Raw genomic sequence first — 24970 nt, forward strand, 5'->3', positions numbered from 1 at the left:
TTCCCCTCGTCCTGTCTCCATGTACCACTGAAAAGAGACTGGCCTCACTACTATGGCCGCCACACCTCAGATATTTATAAACCTGGATCAGGTCCCCTCTCAGTTCGTCTTTTCTCAAGGCTAACAGACCCAGTTCACTTAGCCTTTCTTCATAGGGGAGATGCTCCAGGCCCTTCACCATCTTTGTGGCCCTCCGCTGGACTCTTTCCAAGAGATCCCTGTCTTTTTTGTACTGGGGAGCCCAGAACTGGACACAGTACTCCAGATAAGGCCTTACCAGGGCAGAGTAGAGGGGGAGGATCACCTCCCTCGACCTGCTGGACACGCTCTTCTTAATGCATCCCAGAATGCCATTGGCCTTTTTGGCCACGAGGGCACACTGCTGGCTCATGGCCAACCTGTCGTCCACCAGGACGCCCAGGTCCCTCTCTGCAGAGCTCCTCTCCAGCAGCTCATCCCCCAGCCTGTATTGGTGCATGCAATTATCCGTCCTTAGGTGTAAGACCCTACACTTGCTTTTGTTGAACCTCATCCGGAACCTCTGCTTTGTATGTAAATGGTGAAGTTACTTACATAAAAACTCTCTTCTTTTCTTGGAAAATGTTGCGTTTTAATCAGCCACTCTTTATCTTTGTACAGGGTCAGGTCTGTCTTGGAGAACTCATCCCCACAGAAGCAAGAGGGAGGCTGTGCCAGTAACTCCTGTGGGAGGCCTAGCTGGGACGCCATCATTGGCACTACCCCTGTTCCCTGGCAGGATTTCAGCCCATTTCAAGGACTAGCTCAGCTCCTGCCTCTAGAGCCTTGGTCTGCTTGGAAACTCAGACATCAGTAAGGCAGCTAAGGTAGGTAACATCTTTAGGTACTATTTACCTGTTAAGGTTAAGACACACCTTTCTTTTATGTGAAAATCAAACTCCTTTTGTCAGCATATAGCTTTAGGAGCTGTGAGATCTACAATCGCCAGAGATCTACAGTGCTTCTGCTTTTATCTTGATACAGCGTAGTACAGGGGTCTCGCAGATATCTAAAAAACAACTTTACAGTATAAATTTATAATTAATTTTATTTGCAATAATAATGTCAACAATCAAGCTGAAATCAAAGGATGGATAGGGATTTGACTTTAGGCAGTGATTCTTGTGCATTTCTAAGTTCATTCAGAATAAATAAAAAATTATAATAATAAATTAGTGAAATGGTTTTATATCTTTTCAGAGGACACATGCTCTCTCAGTTTCCACAAAAACTGTTCTGCAGCCAGCTGCTTCTGCAGCTGACATTTGCTTACTGAGCCAAATCCATATCTGAGGGCAGACCAGAGGGAATGTGTCTATTCTGGTTCCTGAGAAATGAAGCAGACAAGGGCTATTTCTAGTGGCCTTTCAGGTCCAGTGTGGGTGGCTGAGAACTTTCAATCAAAGTCCTCCCTTTCAAAATTGAGCCCAGTGGTAGGAATTTTGAATAAAGCTCAAAACATTAGACCCGGAAAAGGAGGAGACTGAAGCGGTTTGTTGGCGTGACACAAACAATATCTCCCTTTCCTGAAATAAGAATGTTTTCTTCAAGAAACAGAAAAAGCAATGAATAAGAAAAAAAACATAAGAATGAATTTAAATGTTAGAAGGCACTAAGACCTAGGAAAAGTGAGCTGGCTTCCTTTCTTCAGAACATTTTGTTAGGCTTCTGATAAACGAGGAAATACAGAAAATGCTGTCACCTTAGGCCAACAAACAAAAAAATGCTTTCGGATGTGTGGAAGGCTCAAAAAAGAGTCTTTTTTTTCTTTACGAAGCATACAATAAAATTCAGTCAGTGTATGTGACTATGAATAAGGGGGAGGAGGGAAAATAGCAAGGCAATGAAAGTCTAAGGTTTCTAAACCTGGATACTTAGTTCTGGGTATTTCTTAATACAAATTATATTGAGAGTGGCTTATAAATCTCAGAACTTCTCTTCAAACCATTTAAAGTTAAATTTGTCTTCTTATGATGATTTAGTACAATATTCCTTATTCAATGAAAGGAAGCATATGTACACTATTTCTGTTTTGAATGGCCTTGGTTTTGAATCCTTGCTTACCCTAAATAAGATCTGAGATGGTTTCCTCTAAATGTTTGAAGATGAAGAAGTAGAGGGTACATTGTTTCTAAAATGTAGTCTAGTGATAAACGTTGATAAATGTTTGTGTTCCATTTTTAAAGCATTTTGAAAATAGACACAGCCTGCAAGGAAGAGGGGAAAACTAGTAGGTATTTCATCAAAGACCAGCCATACATAAATTGCTACACAATGGCAATTGCATGCAGGGGTAGCGCCTGGACTTATAGTGAACCATAGCATTTCATAAACTTGTAGAGCTAAGCATGAAGTGCTACTATTGGGATTCTGCATGACCGAGTATTTGCTCACTTAAACCCCAGGGTAGAGGAGAAATTTTCATGGAGCTTATAGTGATTTATAATGGGAAGCATAGGCTTTTTCATAGACATTGTTCTCACTGACAGTGTAAAGAAAGAGAGCACTAAATCTCTTCTCATCATAACTAATGATTAAGTCAGCAGCTTTTTTGGCGAATACAGAATGCCCTTCTACAAAAACAAAGTATTCTATTGTGATGTATTACATTTAAAAAACCCATAAGTATCCCATAAGGCTATTGCAATATTTTTAACTAGATCTTCCCTCTTTGTCACCATATTGAAATAAATGGAATGTGTCAGACTGAGTAATGCTCTTTCAATAAGTTTTTAGGAGCTCACTTAGAAGTTTGGCAAAATATAAAGAAACGAGGAAAACTTTCTCAGGATCTTCTATGGCCTGAATGAAAGATTGGTCCATTAAGGAGAAAAGCTTATGCTGATGCTGACACTAATAAATGGGATGGGGAAGGATATTTCTGCTCAGTTTGGGCTACCTTGCTCCAATTTGGCTGCATCAAGTTGCCCTTTGAAATAAATCAGCCAGTTGATGATGAAGCATTGCATTACACAGTTCCCATCAATATAATAGGAAAATCAGTTTTGTTTGAGTTCAAATGCAAACTCACCCTCAACTATTAAGAGTCAAAGGGACAGCAGTCACTGAAAAATTAACTTCTCTGCATCTGCTGTTCAGACCTGCATTTGAACTACAGCATTCTTCCTTCGGAGGGTATTTCCGTTATTCACTCTGGATACTGAACTTGCTTTAACTACATATGTTAAGTGGAAGAAAATGCCATGAGTTTATTAGGCTGTTCCTTCCCCAGTGCTTTCATTTCAGATGCTATTTCAGCCCTACTGAAGTCAGTGATAAAACTACTACATTCATTGCCAGAGCAGGGCTTTTTCTCTCTATTTTCACTCCTGAAGGCAATTTTGAGTAGGTGGACCTTCAGAATTAGATCCATCCTGCATTTTAGCTCTAGTCTCCTTTAAAAATATGATCCTTAAAATATTTTATAAATTAAAACACTTAAGAAATGCCTCCTTGGGGCTCCTAAATGGGAAAATTTGAAGTAGAAATATTGGGCAATGGAAAGGAATTGTATTTAGCTGTGGTGCTATCTCTCAGTAATCGTTAGCCTTTAGGGCTCTGGTGATCTCCATGTTGCAAGTGCTGCATTTCCATACCTATACCTACCATCTTTCATTCTTCAGAAAAAAAAAAATCTAGATTACTCAGAACATGTCTTCAAGGGGTGCTTCTCCTGTGACACTGACTCTACAGTGCGTTCTTATACTAAGTAGGTTAAGCATTTCAGAAATGTTTAGAAATCTTGCCCAGTAAGTACTTTTTTACATCGCTGTAATACAGCCTTTCCTGAATGTTACGTCTGGAATCCTAGCCACAGTGCACAAAAATTACAGTTGGGTAAAGCAAGCCCTCTCAGACTAATGAATTCAGCTTTCCTTTTTTTCCCCCTTTGCCTCACAAAGGTCCTAGTCAAGAGTGGGATAGAAGGAAATCCCACTAGAGCCTAATAATGCTGCTTCTTTCCAGAGGGAGTCACTAGAAAGTAATTTATTTCTTCAGCATGCAACTAGAGGTACTCATTTATCAAAGGCTTCTGCATGCTGCTTCTATGGCCTTCGTTATCCCAGGGACAAGGAACTGAGGTTGTGACCCAAAAAGTCTATTCCTACTGGATAACCCTGGTTGTTCCTTTTTTTACTCAAACATCAAATGCAGGCCTACTGGACATATAAGGCTATGTTCGTAGCTGGAGTTTGTGCAGTATTTATAAGGTATGAAAAGCTACAGTTCTTCTGTCTTTCCCTATCAGCATCAGTAAGGCACTACAGGCGAGAGTAACGCTATCAGCTGCATTCCTTTGCCTCCTGAGCTCTGATTTTCAGACATGCTTTACTTTTTTTTCCCCCTCCCCTGCTTTTCTCTACTGTTGTGTCTTTCCCATCAAGGGAACTCGCCCTCAAGTTCAGATTGCACACACTTAGGAGATGCAGCGGAGAATTGGGTCTTTGTGAGCGTGTGAAGGATGTTTTCCTTGACCTGTCAGAGAACATATTTTACTTGATGAGAAAGAATGCTGGGCCAAATTCCTCTTTACTGTAAGCAGACTGATAGAGGAGGACTTAGCTAGGGATGAGCATGGCCTACTTTGTGCAGTGGATGGTCTTCTAAGCAGACAACGCTTATTGTTTACAGTGCAGTGGCTGCTTTTCTGCTCCTTTAAGTGATGGTGGGTTTTTGTACCAAACAATGCAAATAGGAAGTCATTTGTTTGCGAGGACCTAATCCTGAAGCCCTTATTTGGTGTTTACTGAAGTTAAGCTCAGCCTTTACTCAGATAAACTCCACTTGGACTCACAAGAAGTTTGCCCCAGTGAGGACAAGAGGAGGACTGTGAGAGTGCACTGCCTGGTTTTGGCCAAAAGACAAAGATACTTTACGTTAAAAACACATACTGAAAAAAACAGGCACACACAATTACTGACTATATGCATGTGGCACTGTACGTGTGCGCACGGACACAATTGCACACTAATCTAATCAATACATTCATTTCTTATTAGGACATAATTACACATCCCAGGAGGCTGGAACAGAAAAGTCCCATTAACCCCTCATGCCCTTTTCAGCTTTCCTCTGCCTTTCCATCTAACAGACCTCTGTGTCACTCCACTCATTAGCAGTTACTGTCTATGACATTGTTACATAAATAAGGATGTCGACCTGTCAGAATGGGTCACTCAATTCAAGGGTGATGATAAATATCTGTCCCTCTGAATTAGGCCAAAGATACCAGAGTACAGGACAGCTACTGTTGATTATTGGATAGTTAATGTATAGAGGACAAAAGGTGCTGAGGCCTGGTCACTCTTTGGATCATTAATATGGATTTAGGCCTATTATTAAAAAAAACACACGCAGGCATAAAACTAGGTTAGCAAGAACATGCATAACTTTCAGTTTGGGACTGAATGTATAGATGGTGAGTAGATCTGTGGTGCTAAAGGTGTGGCTTTTACGTAAAATTAAGGGTGCTTTTAGATAAGCACAGTATTTGGGGATCACACTGCAAATGGTTTGTGCTTCTCCACGCTTACAAATGAAACGTAAGTAAAAGGCATGGTGGATGCCTTTAAGTAAGCTGAGATGATTCCAGGAAGCAGGATATACAGTAGAGCAGTACTGGGCTCTGAAGCAGCTAGAGAGCTGCTGCTGAGGCGTATCACATGGTTTGCTTTGAAAACCATCAGTTATTGCCAAGACTTTTCTGAAACTGCTTTATTTTCAAAACACTTTTTTTCTACTTAAATATTGAAGGGACCGGAGAGTGTCTATAACCTCAGTTCATTCGTTCAGTGATTACTATCTTCTTCACTTGGTGACAGATTTTTCTTTCAGGAAGCACTTAATTGTGATGCAACACTCTGCTTTGATTTTAATAGCTTATAAATTAAAAATATCAAAGCAGTTTTGTAGACAGAAGCTCTTTCCATTCCAAATAAGGACAAATTAAGACTTTTCCAAAAGACAATACTGTAACTCACTGAAAACGCTAAATGCCGGGCGGGAACATCCCTTAGGATTTGTTTATCTAGAAGACTAATTGCAGCATCCACAACTTTCCCTGAACTCAAGCACTCAGTGTTTCACAGGCTCAGACTGTTATTGTTCTTGAAAATCTGTTACAACAGTTTGCTCTGAATGGGAGATCCAGTCTGGAAGGGAGCTAAGTAACCTGCAGTGAAGTTGGTATAAATATAGCAGCATATTTTTTGCCCTTTGATTAGTTTTACTGTACTCACTCCTACCTCTGTGCTTTGTTGTATACTTTTAAATTCTGTCACTGAGCTCTGAGAGATGTGGCCACAGCGTTTCCCTAGGAGCAAGGCTCTGCCAGCTGGTGATAGTGCCACACGTGCCAAGTCAGTAGTGCAAAGTAGCTGTGATTCTCTCTGCATTTCCCTCTCCCTCATTTCCTCCTCCCTCAAGGAGTAACTGTTAGAAGGAGTATCTCTGCTTTCTTGGCACACTGGTGCATGGAGAAGTTCTGCTGGTTGTAGTTAGAAATCTCAGTTACAATGGTGGTGGCAGTCAACAGTCTTCTGAGCACAGGACGGTCAACAAGTCAACTTCAGTTTGCTAAGACACTACACTAGTCCTAAAATGCTGATCAGAGCAGAGTCCATGCATTCTGGCTTATGAGAGTGCATTCACAACCTTATCCAGGCTCAGCTATGCAGATCTAGAGAGAGCAAATGCAGGCTGATCGGAAATAAGGATACCTTCACCTCCTGTATTTGTTTTGCTGGGTGATGCCCAAGAGACTCTCTGCCAGCCCTTTGGAATGTGTATTTGAGTTGAATCAGTGTTGGCACACAGGAAATTCAAGCAGATAGAGTTGTGCATTGAGCTCAGTAGGGACTCCCTTCTCATTTGTCAAATAAATGGCTCATTAAAATGGTATGAGGAAGGGAAATAGCAGGAAAACTAGCTAGAATACTGTCCCTTAACACACGCATTAAGAAACTACCTGAAAGGTGCAATCTGTTTGCTGAATAAAGCATCTATCCTCATCTTCAAGTACCAAATCCACAGTGCAGATCTGTAGCATCCCCAGTCCCAGAGATCTTTGGATTTCAGTAGCAGAGGAAAAGTAAGTTTTCCAGCCCTCAGTGGGGAAATATAGTCTAATATGCTCACAGTGGATTCAGTAAATATGACAAGAGCTTTATAAGAAACCTTGCAGTAGTCTCATGACTGGGTGTTTCTGCGGGCTGCCATTTTGGCTGGCACATCAGTTTCTGTCACTGAACACCAGCTGCTATAACTTGACTTGAGGGACAAGCTCTGGAACTGTGGCTGATGCGGGAGCTGTGCTGGCAGATTTATATCTTCAGTGGATAAGACCCAGCAGGGAACATCTGTATCCTGTGCATGAATTGTGTATCAGCACTCTACAAGGGTTATCAAAAGGAGTTAGAAACACGCTGTTCCCAAATCTATTTCTTCCCATTCAAATTGTAGTCACATGTACCATTTTATTTAACTGTTCTGTTATTTATTTAACTATTCTATCTATATTTATTCTATATTGGTACGATTCATACTCCTCTATGAAATTATTTTTTAGAATGAATTTGCCTTAAAAATTTTGTCTGTGCTTGAAACTGCAGTTTCTGCTGGAATATAAGTTATTTTCTTTGTTTGAACAAAACACTTTCCTCTGCAGACTGAGGCTTTTGCGGTGTAAAAGTTGTACAAAAAGAAAGTAAAATTTCTCGTGTAGTTATAACAACTGAAATTGAAGATGTTTTGACCAGAGGTTTCTTCTAAGTATTCTCTTTAATGTATAGAAGATGTCGTTGTAGGAAGGACAAGGTTACTGCATGGCTTGGAACTGCTGACTGTAGGAAGATTGCTTGCTAATCCCCATCTCTCTTTTATGTACAGACCTGTCAGCCTTCTGATCTCATCAGACATCCTCAGATTCTATCACCTATTATTCCATTACAACGACAGATTTGATAGGCAGTGGGAAATCTCTTAGAATAATAATGATAAGTACTTTACAGTAACAGCGTGGCTATGAGAGGCTGGTGGAAGCCATGTCAAAGTGTAAGGTAAAAAATGAGAATATATTTCTTTCCTTTTTAAGGTTGATTGTAAAAACCTTGTGCATACACACATACCACATTTATAAAAATAATGCCTAACACCCTCTAAAAAAGTCTAATCATAATATCTCAAATATGTAGCCAATATATATGGGATTATTTTGCAGCAGTGGGTTAAGCATATTGCTGGCAAAGAGCTCCAGGATACGATGATATAAATTCACAGAAACAGTGCTTGCTAATGCAGTAAATGACGACAGCTGCTATAACTGCAGAACTAAAAGGCAGCTCTATCCAAGAATAATGAATATTTCTCATTGCATTTCAGAAGTGCATGCCTAGCACATGTGAGTTCAGGTCTAAATTCAGCCAAGCCAACGAACCCCTCAGTTTACCAATGGTAGCATGTAAGACGGATTAATGAAATGTCTGAGTTTAATTGTGCACATCTGGGCACCCCTGGATAGCACAACCCTGGGTGCAGTTGGGGCTGGGCACACCTGATCCCACAGAGATCCTGTGATACCTCACCCTATGGGCTTTCCCAGCCTGCTAAGGGCAATGGCAGTGCTGCCATTGGGGCCAGCCCAGGGCAGAGTGCGTGCAGTCTGATGGCTGTGCTGGTGGGTTTGTGCTGGGACTGCCTTTCCAGCAGGAACTGGGCTGAGATCACTGGCTTATTCCCGTCTAGCTGCTGAAAGGCTGCCTGTTTATTAAACCATACTCTCTGTGAAATGCATCTTTGTCTATGAAATGCCTTGACCATTACATAATAAGCTGGTGATTTATGGCCTTCAGATAATGTGTTTGCAGTAGGCAAAGCCTTGAGGGGCCAGGATTTGTTAGCCGGAGGCTGTCCATCTCCAGGTGCTTTTATGCTTTCATTCTCCATTGAAACACAGTAATTAATGGAACTTAACTACGTGGAAGGTGAACAGCACTATTTCCACCAGCGAGTGAGACAAACGCAAGCGGAAGCATCTAAAGGTGTATCTAGACACCTGCCAGAGGTGATATGGGATGGTACCTGGGCTGTCACTAGAACTCAGGCATTAGAATTGGCCTCGCTATGATAGGCTGGAGCTCTGTGAACAGTTATTTTCTCACAGAGGAGCGCTGGAGGCCACGGTTCCACAAACACCTCTCTGTGGCAATCTGGCTGCAGCAAGTCGTGCTGCCAGTGCCCAGCACCAGTCCCCACACTGCCCTCCTTGTTCTGCACACAGGGGTGGCAGCAGCCACAGTGGGCATCGCCTGCTGATGCCAACTCGGAGTCCTGGAGAAATCTGTGTGTAACCACAGCCCAGCGGTGGGATGTGTGAGCTCATGTGGAAGTCTGTGACTAAATCGTTCTGGAAAATAGGCTCTAGGCTCTTTTGAAAATGTTGCCCATTCCCAGTAGGGACTGAAGGTCTTAGGGAAAAGGGAAAAGGCTATTGAGCGTACTCCTTTAAATGCACCGCACCAGGTAACAAAGAAATCACCAGCACAGCTGCTGCTAGCTGGAAGATGTGAACTTTCTCAGTAAGTAAATTGATGACCATAAGGATTACACTGCTGTCTCTGATGGAGGCCATGGCGTTAGTCTGATCAGCACCAAGCACAGTAGCAGTTGATCTGCCAAGAACCTCTCTTCTGTTACCTAAGTTAAGCCTATTCCCTATGTGCAAAAGTAATATTTTGTAAGTATTTAAGCCAAAGGAAAAAAAAAAAAAGAGCAAAAAAAAAGTAGGTAACCGTCACAGGGAGTTAGAAATATTGATATAGTGTGTCAGTCTGATAATTCTGGCTGTGAAATGTTCCTTGCTTGTTTGGCTTTGTGCTGTGAAAGGTTGTGTGCTATGTCTGAAAGCAACAAAGCTAAATTGCTGTGGGTAAACAATCCACTGTGAATTGCTCAGCCAGCTCCATACCACTCAGGCTACCAATAGCAGTATTCATTGGCATGAGTGATACCAGTGTGGTATCAGCCAATGTCATTAAAGAGTGATGCAGTAAAATACCCAAATGGATCTGTGCACTGTTACACGGTTAGTGTGCAAAAGTCCTTCTGCCTGCATATGGGTGCTCACACAGCTGCATATGTTGTACCTTGAAAGCCTTCATTTGCAAGTTTGCCCCTAAGTGGTATGACTCCATCATTGGTTTGGCAAAGGCAGGGGACAAGAGGCTGATACCTATAAACCTTTCTACAATATAAATCAATGTTTATCACCATATGAGGAGGACTCCAGGACCATGCCAGAGGTGTGTGTTGGGGTAGGATGGCCACACACTGTGGTGGTTTTCCTGGCTGTCACCAGGACCAGCAGTGTCAATTGGCAGGTACTGCACTAGCTGTCACCAAAAAAAATACAAGCAAACCCCTTGACATCTAGATGCTAAAGGTTTTGTAATGGCTGCAGCCAAGCGTGCTCCACGCTGTGATCTCATCAGATGTCCTGCACTAACTTGGTGCTTCCTGGAGGACTTTTACAGTGCACGTGAGAAGTATTGGAGGGGAACAACAGGCTTGCTTTTTTCTGAATCTGGCTTAAATTTGTTAGTTGTGGACACCCATCTGACTGTACAGGGCAAGTTGCTGTTGTGAAGAATAGCGACATGGCATCCCTCAGCATTAGGTGGCCCTGGTTTTGGCTGAGGGTGTACAAGTGTGACCTCAATGGGGAAAGGGACAAGAAACGTGAGAGAAGAAAGCAGGAGCAACAGGCATGTTCTGACAGTGGGATAAATGTGAGGAATCGGGAGGAGAGTGGCAAAAACAACCCAGAACCAGGCCACAAATTCGTAACTACACAAAGCTGTGTGGCTGGCATGGTTCTCGTTTTAGCTGCCACTTCTGGTTTAATGAATAGACATAATGTCAAGTACAACCCTTCACTAATTACACTTTGCTTTTTCCTGTTCTTACAGTTTTTGCTGGGTCTCATACACTGAAATTGCATTAAGTTACTGAGGGTCATAAATTTTTTCAGCAACAAATAAAATTCTTTTTATAGAACCTGAGACCATGGAGCCTGAAAGTGATTGAGTTATGGCACTGGGGGAGTAGGCAAATTTCATTCTGCAGAAACAATTCTCATTTTTTCCTAAGTGTTGTGATTCATAAGTGACCTGTGATCCTACCTGCTGTGGAAGCAGCTAGAAGTCCCACAGAAAGCACCACAGAGTGACTGCCTCTTTTGCACTGCAGAAATCATTCGTGACAGGAACAAAGCAGATCAGCAATTAGAAAACAAGGAGAATTTGCAAATGACCCTTTTCCAGACAATAGAGCCAAGTTCAGATTCTTTCCAGCATTGACTCCATTTACATTGATCAGAAAATACCCACTGTTGCTGAGGTATGTGATTTCCATTGCTGAACTACAACTTTAAGAACTCAACATATGGCCTGTGTCCCCCTGACCCCACCAGGAACACCATTGCACAGCTCCTGTTAGAGCTGGCCGCAGTGTTAGGCTGGCAGGACAGCAACTTTCTGCTTCGTGACCCTACCTCTATGCAGCCCTTCTGGTACAGACAGAAGCACATCCTTTCCCAGCACAAAAGGCAATCACTGGAGTTCTCACTATTGGAACAGGGAGCAGAGCTGGCCTCTTAGACTACAGATTTTATTTGCATTACTTTGGAGGGATTTGGTATCTGCATTTTATCAGCAATGTTTATCAGGGCATGAAGCTTTGAAGAATGTGCATGTATGATGCTTATTGCTCATGTGGTTTGTGCCCTGTTGTATGAGCTTGGCTAAAGAGCAGCATTTAAGATGTAGCTTAAGTCAGTAACATATTTAACTCTCTCTTTCATAGTAAAGGGTTGTACAACTCCATCCATTAGCATCCATTAGCATCATTAGGATGAGAGGTAATGGCCTTAAGTTGTGCAAGGGGAGATTCAGGTTGGATATTAGGAAACTTTTATTCTCAGAAAGACTGGTGATGCAGTGGCGCAGGCTGCCCAGGGAAGTGGTGGTGGACTCACCATCCCTGGAGGTGTTCAAGAACCATGGAGATGTGGCACTGAGGGATATGGTCAGTGGGCATGGGTTGAGAGTTGGACTTGGTGATCTTAGTGGTCTTTTCCAACCATAATGATTCTGTGATCCTTCTGACTGACTATAGCAATTTTTGAAACAAATGACATTTTGAAATGAGAATCATGCCCTATTATTATTTAAAAAAAAAAAAAAAAGCGTAATTCAGACTTTATTTATGTTCTGCTCTCCTTCAGTTTTGGTATACTTTTTGTTTAGAGCCAGATATGTATGTATACACACATGCACAGACATGCACAGGTACATGTGTGTATGCAAATAAATACACATACACATATTTATTTGCTGGAACATATAAGAAATTTCAGTGTGTTTATAGTTCTCTAAGATGTTTTAGAGCTCACCAGTGATACATCACTGTTGATGATTTATTTCTGTTACAGAAGTGCCTACAGAACCGAACTAAAGTAGAGATCAGATTGCGTTAAGCAATCTTCAAAAAGTTCCAACTTACGTGCAAACGTTTCAGAAAGGTGGTGAAGAGAAACAAAGATGTAACAATGGCAAAGCAGTGATTTAGATGGAAACGAGTGTTGGTCTCCTGACCAGGACTTTTTGATTCCTGCTGGCTGTATCTATTGCAGCGTGATGAGTCATGTCTCACCAGCAGAATTATCTGAATGAATATTATCACAGATTGCTTGGATGCCCAGTCCGGTAGGGCTCCATTCACTTAATGGCAGCCATCATAATCTCCCCCAGGGTTTCAGATGCTGAATTTTCTTTGCTTGTGCTGCATTCAGACAGGGCCATGCCTTTCTCTCAGCACTCAGCCCAAGGTCCTTCTGAAGTTCCAAAGATGTCAGCTGAATTTTATTCCCATTATTTCTCATTTTCACATGCTTTGCTTCCAAGTTGCAGAAGAAATGTCAAGAGGAAGTGCCAGAATTTTGTTAGGGAAAGATTGTTGTGCTTCTAGTCCCTGAGGAGGGCTGGCAAGCTCTCCTGCAGAAGTCTGAGAGATGAAGGAAGCAGACAAGATGGAAGAGTTGATAGGAAGAAGGAAAGGTGTAAAAGAGGCACAGTGCAGGAGACTGTGAGGAGAAAGGGAATGACTGATAGAGAGTGTGAGTCCTCTAGTTCAGCAATAGATAAGACTGCATTTGTCACATCATTTAAAAGTGACCTGCAAATGATTATTTTTATTACATGTATGCTTTTCATCACTTCTTGATGATTTACAATGAAAGCTTGAAAGAGCTCACAGCTTGATCTTTTTAATATACTCATTGTTGTTGTTCTGTATCTCAAGATTTTGTATGCGCACAGTTCTTGCCAGCACAATGAAATTAGTTTAGATTGATTTTGCTACATTAATATATGATCCTTCTCCTACAGACCTCCAAACACTCATCAGCACCTGGGGAACACACTGCACTTGGTGCTGTCCTTTTCACTAGTCTTAGTTTCTGCCCATAAGAAAGGAGAACCTGGCAAAGCTCTTGCTGTAGGAAAGGCTTTCCAAATATCAGGAAGACAGAGATGAGAGAAGAGGGAGAGAGTGGAACATTGCAGGCAATACTTGCATGTGCTAAATAAGAAAAAAAATGGAAGGAGGATTTATTTCCCTGCCTCAATTCCCTTTGCAGCTCACCTTTAAAGGAAAATATTTTTAATGCACGTGTATTAAATGTGCTCATGTTCAGTTATGATTGTTTTTTAATGAATATGATATTCATTACATTTAAGCACATTGAGTTCACAGAAACAGCTGGAAAAATATTGCAAGCATTCGTAACATATAAGTGAAGAAACAAGAATGTATGTGTGTGTTTATGTGCATGTGTGCCCGTATATTAAAAGCCACATAGCACATTATCTGAGACAGAGTCCTCACAAGGACGTGGATGACATGCATGATGGATTTAAAATGACAGAGTAAAGGGTGAAAATAACTCAAAAGATCAAACAGAAAAGGAATGGAAGAGAAAATAAGGAACAAGCTGAGAGGAAATTATGCTAAAAACTGGCCATATTCCATGTTAATTCAGATTTCCAGATTAAGACAGACCAATTTTGTTATTTCTTTTTTTACTCTTTCATTGAAAACAGATACATCCACATTCAAGGAGACATTTAAACATGTGCTTAACTTTAATTTATACAAGTAATCCCAGTGAAGTTGTTTTACTGACTATTCAGAAAAGCCACAATTAATAAAGTTCGCTGTAGTTAAAAAAATCAACAAGTTGTAGTTTAGAGGAGAAGGGAAAATTACTATCTTGTGTGTATATGAATATATTTAGTTATGTGTGTGGAGAAAAGGAAGCTTGTAGCTGCACATAGGGAGTGAGAGGCTTAAAATTGTGGAAGAAGGATAAAGAGAGCAGACAGATCTGTGTCCACCAGAATCATTTCTGATTCTCTTAAGAATCTATTAAGAAGAAATTTTTGCTACAGCAGCATTCTTTCTCAACTCATTGTTCATTTCCTTGTATGGAACGTACTGATTTACAAGCTGCTGAAACACAGATGTATGGTATGGAGAGATGAGAAAAATGAGGGTTGAACTATGTAGGTAGAGAGCTCTGTAGGCTTGTAGGATGTTCTTGCTTCAGTTGCGTGAGTGCAAGTTTCTAGACATCCATTATGTTTTAGGAAAGGAAGAAGAAAAGTAAAAATACTGTTATAAGGAGATGAGTTTAAAGGAACACCAACAGATAAAATAAATGCTGCTATTTATTTAAAGGCAACTTCATTGAATATATGACTTCAGGCAGAGAAGAGAATGTTTATAAAAAACAGAACTTTTCCTTTGCATCTGCACTCAGATTGGCTCTAGGTTGCCAGATAAACTAAATGGCAGTTGACAAAGCTTTCTGTAAACGTAGGCAGCTCACAGCAAGTCGATCTTTATTTGTTTCCAAAACTTACTGCCCGTCAGAGACTAAAGGAGCTGAAAAAAACCAAGCCAACAAACTCAACAGTTCAAAGAATAGTTGTTGGCTGTTTGGGCTTCTGATTGCCTTGGCAAGAGCAAACAGAGCCATATCACTCGGTGTCATGAACCATAACCTGCAATAATCCATACTCCTTAATCCTTCATAGAGCTGTCGCTGTGTCATCGCAATTTATTTTAAAATGGTATTCTCTAGTACTAATCTGAGTCCTAATCATTCATATTAATGTTAGCATTAGAGTGAATTAGGGCATTATTTGCCTAATATGTGCCATATGTGACACTTAAGTACTTGTAAGTAATTGCATATGAGAGAAGACAGCATTAAATGTGAATGGCACATGCAGTATGAAAAATGGAAGAGACAAATATTAAACTTTTAATAGAAATAACTTCAGCAAAACTTTCCCACAGGCAACAGAACTGATATTTTTAGATAGTTGAAGCCAATGTATGTTAAGAATAGCATTCAGTGCAGTGGGAAAATACACAATTTCTATTATGGGGCAGTGAGAATAACAACCTACTGATGATATAAAATATACCGGTATAAAATATGTAATTATCTCGCATGCAAAAGAATAAATCATGTAAACTATTTACAGTAGGATTGTGAAAGGACAATGACACATTGTTGTCTTATTTGTGTAGCAAGAATAAAGTTTGGCTTCTAAAATTGCAAAATCTAATTCATGGTGTTTATGTGATGCTTCCTGCAAGAAGACTCTGATAAGATTTTTTACTTCTAATAAACTAGGTTAGATATTAGCTTCGTTCAAATGGGAGATAGAACTGGATAAAATTAGAAAGATGTTAGCTTGGATAACATCTTGTGTTTCTTCACATTGTACCATTAGGCTAAAATTATACAGAATACTTCTGCTTTCCCATGCAGCTGCAGATAACTGCAATTTTGCTTCTAGAACCGTCACTGCATTGTAATTCATATGGCGCAAGATTCATAACCATAACACATAGCATAAGTGAATTCGGACTCTTTGAGAGCCATGCACAGAATGATATAAACACAAGTGTTAATGATTATTACTATAAAACTGCAAACCCATCATACTATTTATAATAATGCAGAGAACAGTGGCATTGTGTGTTCTCATCTATCATTGCGTATAAATATAGTTTTAATTGATAAGCCCCGTCTGTTCTCTACACTATTGTTGTATCACTAGAAGTTTTAAAAATAGGGTGAAATCAATATTTTTTGTCTGTCTTCCTTGGTAGCAAAGAAGGGCCTAAGCTTCAGGATTAGTGGGCAGATATGGGGAGGATTTCTTTCTTTGTGATACAAATCTGTATTAATTGATTTTTCTTGATGTGGATTAATTGCAGCTCTTTATTAGGAATAATATCACAAATAAACTATAGACCAGTATAGATTGCTAAGCCTAGATTTCAACTGAATGAGGCTAATCAATATCCAAGGCTGTAACTCAAAGCGATTCATTAGGGCCTCAGGAAAAGCCAAATAATATATGTGAGAAATATCTCATCTGGAGCCTTGAAGGAGTTTCTCCCCAAAAAGAATAAATACGTTTGTAATATACAATTATTGCAGATTAAGCTTGCTCAAATGCATTTTGATGGCCAGCTCTTGCTAAGGGAGTGGAGGAGCACTGCTGCAGCTCGGCAGTGGTAGCAGCATCCTGACCAGAAGGCCAGAGCCCCTCTCTGTTTACCGTCAAGCTTTCAAGTCAGATGCAGACAGCTGCCACATGCATTGCAATAACTCAAGATTCCAGTTACCTTTTAGGCAATGAAAGGGTCGATATTTGCATTTTAAGGAAATAAAACATGCTATATACTTGCACTGGCTTCTGATGGCCAAAGCTAGACAAGAGAAGTGTACCCCAATTTTGGCCAAGAAATTTAAGTGCAACTGCCCAACTCTAAGCCCAGCACAGAAACTTGCTGTGCAAACAAGGAGGGAGGAGTGCTTCTCATGTGGACGCCAGCCTCTGGTCCCCAGCTGAAGGAGTGCCCAGCCAGGGCCCTCAGAGGCCATCTGGCCATAGCTCCTGAGGATATTGGATGTAAATTTTGGATGTCCATCCCAAGTTGTCTCTGCTTAGACTCTAACTGGACTGTTACATCTACTGTTCCTACTCTCGATCCAGTGACATGTACAATTCAGATTCTGATCTTAGGCATCCATTTAAGTTAAATACATGTGAAAACATTATTAAATTTACTTCTAAGAAACAAGCTTCAGGAAATTATTTTTATAGCTAGTAGTGAGTGTGTATTATGCAAGGTGAATTTCAGGTTTCTATCACCTAGGAGCTTTCAAGATATAAACTGTATCGTAGAAGAAAAGTGAATGCAGGACTAGTTGAATGTGATTGCTATAATACTTACGATGGATCCTGGGTTTAGAGGCACTAAATGTGAAATGTAGGATATAAAAACCTAAATCAATGCAACAACAATGAACAAAAAAGGTAAATTTAATAATAGCATTTAATGAGAACTACATTTTGAAAACATTGTTACATATTGGAATATGATCTTCCGGGCACATATGAGATTAAGATAGAAGCAGACTTGAAGCATATACTGGTAGTTTTCACTAGTTTAAATTTTTGCACTTAACCAAATTCATTAATTCCTTTGAGGTTGAAAAGATACTTTTCCTTTAGTAGCTCCATGAATGCTACATTTACCAAAAAAGTTTCCATTGTGTTGCTTAAAGAAATTAGTTTTAGAGCTGGAAATCACAGATTCTTAATAGGAATTCAAGGCTTCAGTGGCACTACAACGGGGATAAAATGCAAACAAGTTCTTCCAGGAAAACCATGAAAATGGTTTTCTTTGCAGAGAAATAAGCCGGACAAAATATTCTGCCTACACTCCGGTGTCCATCTACTGTTAGGCAATGGTTTTTATTGTTCTTCATCTTGTCTTATCTTTCCTAGAGTTTGTTGTATTTATTGCTTATACATCTTAAGGAAGTCTTGATACCACCTTGACTTCCTGTGCTGGAGCCCATATTTTGCTGCAGTGGAGATAATAGAATTTGACTCTGTGAAGCTGTGAGTGCTGGAGCTTTAGACTATTAATTCACATGCAACGAAGATAAGCTAACCAGTTTTTTTAGCATGGTTAAATGACTTGACTTTGACTTCTCATTCCCATATGCACCATTTGCCCTTGTCCTTGTATTTAGTAGTGTTTTAGCTTCTCAATTCAAAGTAGCTTTAGCTAAAACAGCTAACTACTTTTTGGAGGAAAAGCTTACCATGGCGTGGAACTGATTTTTATGCATGCTTGTGTTCCTTTACTATTACAAAAGAAATTCTGAATTTTCAGTGAGATCAAAGCCCTCTCTGCAATACAAGAGATACGTAAAGAAGGGTATTGTATTTGCCTACCAAGTAAACTTATTTGCTATAGAAAAAATACTGAACATAATTATAGCACAAAAGATGTTTTAAGACAGAAATTTCTTGCTTGTCCTTGTTCGTTCATATTTCTTAGACCCTTTCTCAACTCCAGACTGCTTCTACTACTACAACACCATAAATCAAAGCTTACACCCAAGGATGTGTGGAAATGGTAGAGCATAAATGCATCCAGAATAGACTGTTCTTGCATTTGACAGCTAACAAAGTTGAGAGAATAAACAACGTGATGTTGGTGTACCCTCTATCTGGCTCAGATTATCTGGAGGCCATCTGAATAAACTCTCATCTGAAACAGGAAGCCCTGGGACTAGATCTTTCACCTTCCTTTGATTGTCATTTTCCAATTGTTTTCATTTTTCAGTGACGTCAGCACACTTGGTCATTGATGTTCCATTTTGGCCTTGACTGTGCCAGATACACCCAGAGAAGTCGGAAGCCAAGAACACATTTGGCCTAAATTAAGAGTGGGCTTTCCTTAAGGCATCCTTATATATAAGATCCTGAAGAAAGATGCAGACAATGCTGAAGTTTTATATAAGCATTGTTAAAGAGAGGTTGTTTCTAGTTCATTGGGCTTCTTGAATAGTTGGAAACTGCATGTGTGGCACACTCTCAAAATCAGGGGTTCCAACGACAAAATGTTACTGTGAGAATACACTAAAGAATGTCCTTTTTTTTTCCCAAACTAGATAATAGCTGACTAGATAGGGAATAGTTTTGTAAATATTTCAGTCTCTTACGTTAGTTGGTGCAAAGGAAGCTAACACAGAAAATGGCACAAAACAGCAGTGGAAAATTTGGATATCTCCTGTCCTCTCCTCTCATCTTCCCTGTTCTATTTTTCACACATTTCAAGTACCTTTTAGTTAAGAGCTTTTGTTACTTAGATTTTCAGTTTCTTAAAATTTTAATGAGTCAAAATGCAAGAGAGCTTGCATTTGAGCTAAGGCAAGTGAGTATTGAGTGGAGAGGTCAGATTTGTGTGTTCAGAGTGCATATTGCTGCTGTGAAGGTACTGATCAGTCATACTGCACTAATTAAAATGTCCTGTGCCTTGAACTTCATGCCTTGCCATAGTGCATTCCTGAAGTCCAGCAGGGAGGCCACAGTGGCCCTCGCAGGATGGGATGCCACTGAAGATGGCAAAAGACATTACTCATCTCTGTGACTTTGTGAGAGCACGTTGTCAATGAGGAATTGAAAAGCACTTCTGATTTATGGAATACACTGCCCATTGCATCACCATCAAAAGAAAGATATAATATGCCAGTAATCTCATCACATCTTTCCCATCTCTTCTGTTTTGATTTTGTTCACTGCCAGCCATGAGACTGAGTGCTGCACTATCTTTGGTGAAAATGTTTTGCTCGTGTGTGGTAAAGGGGAGGGAGATCTGGGCCTTTTTTGCATATTGCTCAGATTTATGGCGTCCTTATCATTTAACCAAAGTGATTATTCTTTAGGAGCAAGAGAAAGAGCGGGAATGAGTGTTGAGAAGGCTAGACTTTCTAAATATTACTCGTGGCCTGTCCATTTCAGGCTTGGGACTGGTTGCATCTGTTTTTTTCTGTGGAAAAGATTTCAGTTGCATGGGGGCTGTCAATTTGGCACTCATCACGAACATAAAAGTTTAGCAGGCAAAAACTGTTCTGAAATGGTCCAATGGAGAAAACTGTCCATATATATTTGCATTTTAGTGCTATTAGAGGTGCTGTATACGGAGCAGCTCTCTCACCTGAGGAGTGCTTTGTAGGGTAACTACACTTTCATAGGTATCCTCTGAAGCAGAAACAAAACAAAAAAAGAAGCACCAAACCACAATTTTAAAAATGAGATGTGTTAAGATGCCTCCTGAAAGTCACAGGCTGTCCTTATATTGGTCAATTTTTGGAATTCTTCAGTAGTGAGAACAGAATCAGTTGTCAACAGAGTGCTGTTCACAGAAGCTAGGCAGGAAAATGAAAGAAGGCTTGCTATTGTTCAGTGATGTGGTGTAGGCTGCAAGAATGCGTTGGGAATGCAGCGCCTGCATGTCAGGCAGAGAGAGAAGTCTTTGTGTGAATACATTGGAGCAGAATGTCAATCATATAAATAACTATTATCTGATTTTTTTTTTGATTCTGATCATTGCTCTCATGCTTCTTCAGTTGGAGTCTGTAAGGTTAGTTATCACTCTGTTGGAACTTCCTGCTATCTGATCCAAGCTCTCCGGGTATCGCTTGCAGGGGAGCCAACCTACCATGAAGCAGTGTAGGAAGCACTGTACCAGTCATGTGCCCTCTGCTTTGCAGTGTCCTGACATAGTCTTGGTGATAACTTGTGAATAGGTAACATACAAACATCCTGCTCTGCTGTGTCACTTAGAATTTTCCTAAAAATGGCTGATAGAAAGGGAAGCTACACACTTACTCAAGTGCAAAAAGGCATGCTTTATCTCGCAACAGTTTGTGTCAGGATGCAATGATGCAAGAGCACTGTTATGAAATTCCTCAAAATCACGAACATGTTAGAGGCAACATGCCTGAAAAGGGTGCATTTGTGATTAAAATACTTTTGTTCTTTAAGCAAATTAACTCTTGAAACAGAAGCTTTTAGAGTTGGGAATAACATACCTGTTATGACCTGAATTAAATTGACCTCCTCTGAAGTCTTGCTTCTCATGGGTTGGTGTTATTTTGTGATGCTTAAGGCAGATCCGCCTTTGAGGTAAAACATCACTATTCTGCCTGCCAGGATGGGAGGAGATCATATGCTGAAAAAATCCATCCCGCTGGGAGAGGTTGAGACCATATTCTGTTAGCAGTCCTGAGGGATCTGTTTCGGTGGAGTCATTTAGGGCAACAAATCCTGCAAACTGCTTTGAACACCCATGGCTCTCAGACTTGAGAGCTGCTGAATGAATAAACAGAGGGGTAAGCAGTCATGAGCAATACAGAGGACCCAGTCCTGCACCACTGAAGTCAGCAAGAGCTTTGCCAAAGGGTTATCTTTAACCACAGATCTGTTGGGCCCAGGCCACATTATTGCTGTCCTATGCCAAAGTCTGTATGAAATAGCCTTATCTCAGACACTTCTGCCTGATACGGTAAGTAACTCACCTAGGGAGCAAGAAGTAGAGTGGGAAAACTAATAATAAACACCTCTTAAGTCACGCTTCCTCAGGCTAGCAGTTCTGTTCCTAGCACACTCAGTTCTGTTTAATCCTGATTATTGACAAGCAAGAGAATTTGTCCAGAGGAGTTTTCCTTTTCATCAAGTATAGCTTTTGGAAACTCTTAAAATTGATATGAGTGGTTTTGCCACCTAGAGAAAGGTACCCCAGAGGTACCCCAGGTGCCACCGCACCACTCCTGCCTTTCCCCAGTGTTATGAACCGAAGCATGAAGCTCACCCAGGTTAAAGCCAAGCCATCTTCTACCAGGCTAGTTTTAGCACCGCTCAGGTTTTTGGGCCAGGTGAGAATCTCTGTGCACAAATATCTATGTCAATGAGGGAGAAGGCAGCATGGACAGAAGGAGGCACAGAGCAGCTGACAGAAAGCAGTACAGCTTGTGCTCTGCTCTGGCTCCATCTCAGGCTAGTGCTCATTTGGGGGCATCTGTACCTGCTCAAGCACAAGATGTCTTAGGCTTCTACTGATTTACATCCATCTGCTTTATCTCACCGGGAACACTGAGACCACCCTTTAGCCATCATACCTTCTACGCTGTTTTCCATGCTGCACCTCATGCTAAAAAGGCTTTCTTGAAGAGATCCCTAAGCACGTGGGCCATGCTGACACCAGGATGTCGGCGCATATCATGATATTTCACCACCCTATGTCGCAGTTTTTTTACTATGGTGAAACACTGACCATATCAAAATCTGAGTTTGTTTAAGTTGGCGTAGCTCTCTTCAGTTCAGTAGGGCTGTGCCAGCTGAAAACCTATTTCACTACCTCAGATTTCTTCTTTGCTTTTATAGCAATTGTAGTTGTATAGCACTCAATAACAAGGTGTTATTATGTTAGAGTTTTCCATGATTCATTTCAGGAATTCAAAGTACACACGACCGTTTGTACTTCTTCACTGCTTTGCAGAAAATCATCTTGATTGCAGAATCAAATCCCATTTGTACGCAAAACTGCAGTTCATTAGGCCAAAGCTCTGGCAATAACTATAATGACCAGAACATAGAAATATACAGGATGGATGTATTGTTGTGAATGGACAATAACTGAAAAAGGCCATGTATTGTTTCATAAAATGTTCAAATTTTATTTTTTCAGAATAACACATGAAAAATACTCAGTTTCAGTCTAGAGGATAAAAACTTTCTGAGGAATACTTAACATCTGTTCTATTTTGGTTAAGAAAATCATAATTTCTGTTTTGTTTTTTTCCTCATTGAAACACAATTCAGAATATATTTTAATATGAAATCCCGCAAAACGTTATTGAAAAAATGTTGTTATGATTCCTTGGGGAAGAAGGGAAGGGTTGTTTCTTTCGCATTTGTTTTGTGTTATAAGCGCGTAAATAGGAAAATTTCCTCTAACAGTGATAGCTTAGTCAAAAGCTGTTTGAAAAGAAATATATTTTGAACAAGATAGTAGCCAATTTCTGATTTAGATTTTTGAGCTTTTACAAAGCAAGCTGTACAAAGCAAACACTCCAGTTGGGGTTCCAAACTACAACTACCAAAAAATCTCTGATGACTAATGCTTCCTGGCTGCACTTCATGCTGGCTTGAAAAGAACAAGACTACATTTTGTCTAAGCCTGCACTAATGTTATATAAAAGGTTATGGAAAAGGCTGTGTAGGTCTGTCCGCAAACATCCATCATTTGCATATGCTTGTGGTGTTTTTACTAGCGGCTTTGGGAAGAGCTAATCTAACGCTTAATTAAATCATATAGCTTTATTTGATGCATACTTTTTTTTCTAGCTGATGGTATTTTTTGTGCAGGGATTTGCTGCAGTCCCAGAAGAAGAATGAATAATGTTTCCTATTTTGACCACAGAGTGATCTGATCGTGCATGCTGTCGGTAGATACTGCTTCTGACTAGCTTCCAGGGAGGAAAAACATCCAGTGTCCACTCTGTCATGCTAGTGGGTGAGCATGTGGTGGCGAGCTGGGATTCCTGGCTTCTTTCCTTACTCCAGTGCTGAGTCAAACTGTGACAGTGGGCAAGTTAGGTAGCCATTTATTAAAATGAAGATGGTAATATGTAAATCTCCAATATAGTACAATAGTCGTATAGTCGTTTCAGTGACCTCCGTAGCCTTAAGGAGGTTTTTTGGCCTTCAGATGAATCTGTCAGATGACCACAAAGGAAAAATAGCAACCCAGAGTAGATGCAGGAGTGGTTTTCTGTAGGAATCTGGGCCTCTAAACCCATAGCTTGAGAAGCATTTTACAAACTCCTCAACAAATAAAGGCCAAGAAAATTCTGTATTAAAATCCTCTTTTGGCTCAGGAGAAAATATTCTGCCTTCCCATTCCTGCTCTCTCCCTTCCACAAAATAAGAACCTTTCAGCTAAGTGCTTAATCCCTGCTAGCACCCACCCTTGTCCATCGTACTAGCCAGTCAATGTGTTCCTCCCTTGCTCTTCATTAAGCTCAGTAACACATTTCCAGCTGACACTACTTTGTATAATGCTCCCATCTGTGCTGCCGGCAATACTCCCAGCCCTTTGGTCTGCTGGCTTCTGCTGCTGTCATGGTCCAGCTCTGTCAGTGACTTTTCCACACTGGGGAAAAGCTGGAATTGGTGGGAGGCTCCAGCAAGTCCTGGGAGTGGCTGAGGCTCAAGAGGAGGCTGGGAGTGGAGGCTGGAGGAAATGGGATAGCTTTGGGCTTCCCACACCTCTGAACTAGTCTCTCCTCCTCCCTGTCACGGCACCTTCCTGAGGCTATTCCCAGATACATAACTATCCTCATTGTCTTATGAGGAATTGCACTGAATATTTGGATTATGAATAAAAGGTTTGCTTTGTGCAAAACTCACTAGCGAGAATAGCTCGATTTCCAGTTGGGCACCTTATAATCACCATATTTTCAGATATGTTAGCATTTTACATTTATTTCCCAGATAATCTTGAAAATTTTGACTACAGTAGCCAGAGAGACTGAATTATATGAAAGGAATTAATTACTGCAGGAAGACTAGTCAAAAAAATCAACATCTTGTGCAAAAGTCCAATTCCTACGTGCACTTCAAAATCCTGTGAAAATATCACTGGATAAAACATTTTTTAACACTCATGTATTTCATGGAGCTATTCTTATTTATTTTAGTCTGTCCCTTATTTGCTATTTGTACACTAAAATCTGTTTATGTTTTAAGAGGTCATCTGTGATACTTCCACTGTTTTCTCCCAGCAGTTTTGCATTTGTCTTCATTCTTGTATTTCAGATAATTCAAAGTTTTCTTAGTTTCTCTTCTTTACACTCCCTCAATTTTCATTCTCTTCTTGGGTTGGACTTTTGTTTAGACAGGCTGTTTTCAAAGCGGAAACTTAACAGAGTCATTTAAACCCCGCTCTC

The 24970-nt window shown here is 40.5% G+C and overlaps 1 long non-coding RNA gene across 7 annotated transcripts in view; it reads left to right on the plus strand.

The window, feature by feature from the left end:
* LOC104911065 overlaps window positions 1-24970 on the plus strand; it is a 279979-nt gene that overhangs the window by 207463 nt on the left and 47546 nt on the right. For all 7 annotated transcript variants that reach the window (XR_004159868.1, XR_004159865.1, XR_004159869.1 and 4 more), the window contains one exon: window positions 640-845. This is a non-coding gene — a long non-coding RNA (uncharacterized LOC104911065). The remainder of the gene's footprint in view (window positions 1-639; window positions 846-24970) is intronic.

The sequence above is a fragment of the Meleagris gallopavo genome, chromosome 5 (genome assembly GCF_000146605.3).
Source record: "Meleagris gallopavo isolate NT-WF06-2002-E0010 breed Aviagen turkey brand Nicholas breeding stock chromosome 5, Turkey_5.1, whole genome shotgun sequence".
Taxonomy (NCBI): Eukaryota; Metazoa; Chordata; class Aves; order Galliformes; family Phasianidae; genus Meleagris; species Meleagris gallopavo.